Raw genomic sequence first — 4,856 nt, 5'->3', positions numbered from 1 at the left:
AATTTTATTCATTTTTAAATGAGTACAGAGATTTTAACACGCCGTGCATTTTTAAGTATTTTACCCCTAATGCCAGGCAAAACCTTCGGCCGTAATTGTTTTTCTTCTTAGGCATAACCCTTCTATTCTAGGCCTAATGATTAAACTTTGAATAAGTTAGTATCAACATAAAAATACTACTGTTTAATAATTATTTTTTATTGCAGTATAGAGGTAATGCTAATAAAGCATACACTGAATTAACTTTTATTTTCAATATACTGTACATAATAAAATGAATTTCTTTATAGAAAATACAGAAAATAAATGGCTTTCTTTTACCTTCATAAGATAAGCATTTTATATAGGAAAATAAAGTATGTACTATATCCTTGAGCAATTTGATTCCAATACGGTATACTTTTAATACTACTAAATACCAAAGGCACTGAAGTTTGTGAAAGCAAAAATCATTATATAAAACATATTTGAGAAATTGAAACAATAAAAAAATATTGCCACTGTTTGCTTCTTAAACTACACAATTTGACATGAGTCACCACATCGTTGTGAAAAATTAATACAACTACTGTTAATTGTTGCCATTTTTAAGATTTAAAAATGGAATACAGTATAATTTTCATATGTCTAGAATTACTGAAGGAACTCTCATGACTAGAATGTACCTGCATCAACACCCGTATATTAAAGTAAACTTATAACCAAATACTGTACTACTATAATAATAAAGAAAACAAATAGCAAACTCTTGGCTTGTTAAGCTATACAATTTAGCATGAGACAGCACATCCTTATGAAAGAACCAATGCAACAACTTGCTCTTTGGAGAATAATGTGTGCTAAATAGCAGTGATTACAGTAGGCTGTTGGTGAATTTGCACCATTATTTCTGTTTCAACCTACTTGAATCATACAAACTAATTAATTAAACAGGTTGAACTGGAAATTAACTACATATTACCAAAATAAAGGAACCTTTAAAAAATAAAAATAAGTACACGAGTCTGTTTTCAAAGCTATACATTTGATTGTGGTGTGAACTTTTACCCAAAACCTGGGTAAACATTATCCTAGTAGCACTGCAACACGTGTTATTAGTTAACAAGTGTGTATATCCTCAGTCAGCAAGATGGTTAGAGAATCCTCTTTCTATTGAATGGGCCTAAACATAGATTCCTCGCTGGAATGAACAGCAGTAAACCTAGCTCCTGAGGGTCCTGGGGTTTGTTCTCTTTCTTCTTCTGGAAAGAAATGTATAATAGTTTGATTGAAGTCTATGTTAAGGGTATAATTAAAATATATAAATATCTAAAAGTTTTTAGAAAAAAAAATGGTCTGAAAAATAGAGTTGACCATCTAAAAAGATTTGTATAAAATATTTTTAAATGTAAATATAAACTAAGTTAACATGGTTACAATATTATAAATTGATTTAATTATAATATACGGCATTTAGTTCCAGGCGTTAAATTTCTTATATTTGCACTTCTCAATTTTTTCCATGAACATACGAGTTATAACAACATTTAATATCTAACTTTGGGAAGCAATATGCCAGCTATAAATTTAACCAACTTACTGATGTTGCTTATTTTTAAAAAATATACAAAAAATAAATTTACTGTATATTTCAAACGTAAGAAAAAAGTGAAAAAATGGTACCAAAAGTATTTTCGGAAATAAAAACAAGGACAGAAAAGAACAAAATATATCAGGGGGTTGGAAAAGTATGTTGAGTGAATTACCATCAATAAGTTCTTCACTTTCCAAAATCGCTGGAATCCCATGAATAAAGGCTGGATCTAAGAGTTGAAGAACTGCTTCGTCAATTGCAGTGTATGTACAGGGTGTTTTCAATTTGGAGGCCGCCTCCTTCAAGAGAAAAAAAAAATTCAAACTTTCTTACTGTGAGCTGTGGTTACATACACTGTACACAACTATGTTATATGTACACTACTATGTTAGAAAGGAATCTATTAAAATAGTTCAAAACATTACAACCTAACCTATCATTGTAGCTGTAGCCCCCCAAATTCTCCTCTATCTATGTCAAAAGTTAATTAGATTTATGGTAACAAACAATAAATGGTAAAATAAGTCAAAAATAATAATAGCAGCCATAATTTTTCAGCCTGTATTAGTTGTAAAAGCATAAGATAGAACACCATTGCCTATAAGCCTAACAGTAAGATTTGCATATTAATGTGTATACCAAATATGAAATTAAATCATTTGATGACTCAAAATTAACGAAAAAGAACATGAGGAATTCTATAGTAAGCTACATATTATGACCTTCATTACCATCAAAAATAACATAGTTTATAACAGTAACCAAACCCACCTAACCTAACTTCATTACCAACGGGAGGCCTCCGCCACCCTGGACCACCCAGAATATTAAATATCTCTGTTCCATGTCATTTGCGACACAATGATTAGTGTCTTAACATTGTCTCAACTATAAGATAGGTTTATTAAGAAAATCCAAAAATTGTGGGGCAATTATTAGCAGTGATACCGACTAGCTACAACCACCTCAAATCGTAGCAAGCCTCAGAAAAAACAGAGTTAAGTTTGTTTCAGAGTGGCAATCAATACCTAGGCTAACAATATTATGACTTACCTGTTCCACCAGTATATTTATTATCTTACTTTTACTTTTTACCTTTTTCCTCTTCGCCACTGATCGGCTCACTAGCCGCCCGGGCGATCGGTCACGTCTCTGTCTCCCACTGTTGTGCTGTTTTTTTCTTAACGCTTACACGTAAATCAGAAAACATCCGCTTGACCTCTCAATAACATTGTTGGGTAGAGCCACAACATTCACTGCCTTTACTACTTCTTACCAAACATGATTCTTCACTTTGATTGTACATCTCGAGTCCAGTTTTCCTAAAATTATTTTCTTTCTTTAGGTGACTTCACACACCATGGCGCATACTTCACACACCATGGCGCATACTTCACACACCATGGCGCATACTTCACACACCATGGCGCACTGAAATTTGGTCGTTCCTCAGGTGGTTGTCCTTCCATCTTTTGTTTACAAACTAATATCACGTGCGTCGCTCTCGGCTGATTTCTCCTTCTCTTGTGATTGGTTGATGATTTTGTTAACTGAGCGCTGATTGGCCAACTAACTCCTGCACTGTCACCTACCTTCCGACAAGAGAACTGAATTTACGGGGTAAACACTAGTTATGATAACTTACGGACTGATTAAGGAACTGTAATTAAATTTTGAGTATGCTAAATTTACGGGACTATGAGGAGTCTGCAATATATGGTACTGTATCTCGTTAATATACATAACTTATGAGGTGTTTTGAGTATCCGGCCTGGACTGTCGGAATTTCCGACTCTTGTTTATCGAACTCGCTGATTGGTCCAAATCCGGTATTTCGTCTGATAATCGGTAAATTGATGACGTGGTCTGTAAGCTGTGACGTCACTGCTCCGACAGTCGGTAAATTACCGACTTTAGGAAATATGCTTTTTCATGGCTAAAATACCATATAGAATACACAGAAATAAATTTTAGATGTATTTAATTACCTTACCTACATTTTACTAGCGATATTTTAACAGAATTATATTTGCTGAGTCACACACGAAGCGATATTGAGAGTCGAGACGGAAGTCAACGGTCTGTAACACTCTGAATGGTGTATAATGCAGTGTTTATTATTCAGAACTATATAAAACTAATGACAGGAAAAATGAAATTCACTGAGTATGAGGACTACTCTAATATAATTACTATATCTGGGATCTCCGTTACCCCTCACCACACATTATATTATAGAAAATAGTAATATTACGTCATGGACTCGCAACCAATCACAACGCGAGCAGTTGAACCAATCAGCGTGTTCGGTAAACAAGATTGGGTCATTCCTACAGCCCTGCCTGGACGACCTGTTGCTTTGGTCAGGACAACAGGGAACCAGTGTACAGCCCTGCCTGGACGACCTGTTGCTTTGGTCAGGACAACAGGGAACCAGTGTACAGCCCTGCCTGGACGACCTGTTGCTTTGGTCAGGACAACAGGAAACCAGTGTACAGCCCTGCCTGGACGACCTGTTGCTTTGGTCAGGACAACAGGGAACCAGTGTACAGCCCTGCCTGGACGACCTGTTGCTTTGGTCAGGACAACAGGGAACCAGTGTACAGCCCTGCCTGGACGACCTGTTGCTTTGGTCAGGACAACAGGGAACCAGTGTGTCCTGTTGGGGTCCCTTCATAATGTCTTGTATTATAGCCTGATATTAAAAACCTTTTCGTGGAATTTACTTACATTATAATAAAATTAATAAGTTGGTGAGGTTTATAAAATAATATTTCTTGTTTGATGCTTAAAGAGACAATTAGGCGAAGTTTGAGGTAGCCCAAATATAAAGCAGCTCAGTAGTGTAAACATGGCGAGCAGTGTAGGACCACTGAGGCTTCTTCCACGAGTTTGTTCTTTAATCAGGTAAAGAAAATGACGCAGCAAAACTTATATATGTTTTGCTGCGGACATTTATTAATAAACTTATGACATGACAGTGTAATACATGCTAAACTAAATTACTCTAAAACTTTCATGTTTCTCTTCCAACTCAATGATTTGTCTTTTTTCCACTTGCTTCGTGAAAGCCCAATAAATAACGAGGATTTATTGTTTGTGTAATATTTAGTAAAGGTGGATAACCTGCCAGAGTGTTGTGACGGCACCAAGTGTGAGTTGTTTCAAGACCAGACTTGACCAAAGCAGGTACAGTTAGGAGCTGGTGTGGTAAATATTTGTTCATTGGCTGGCCTCAGGGGGTCCCACTAATTACCCAAATGTAGCCGCAATGAAGTCAAAT

General features: G+C 35.6%; 1 long non-coding RNA gene across 2 annotated transcripts; it reads right to left on the bottom strand.

Annotated features, from left to right (window-relative positions):
• Window positions 1-256: 256 nt before the first annotated feature.
• Window positions 257-3,040, bottom strand: LOC121870194. Of its 2 annotated transcripts, none has more exons than XR_006089673.1 (3): window positions 2,656-3,040; window positions 1,746-1,872; window positions 257-1,241 (listed from the first exon to the last, which is right to left on the bottom strand). It is a non-coding gene; the product is annotated as an uncharacterized LOC121870194 (long non-coding RNA). The 2 variants fall into 2 exon arrangements; XR_006089672.1 differs by having other exon boundaries at window positions 2,669-3,036.
• Window positions 3,041-4,856: the final 1,816 nt, after the last annotated feature.

Source organism: Homarus americanus, unplaced genomic scaffold, assembly GCF_018991925.1.
Source record: "Homarus americanus isolate GMGI-L3 unplaced genomic scaffold, GMGI_Hamer_2.0 scaffold33466, whole genome shotgun sequence".
Taxonomy (NCBI): Eukaryota; Metazoa; Arthropoda; class Malacostraca; order Decapoda; family Nephropidae; genus Homarus; species Homarus americanus.
This window is presented reverse-complemented; position numbering and strand designations above follow the sequence as displayed.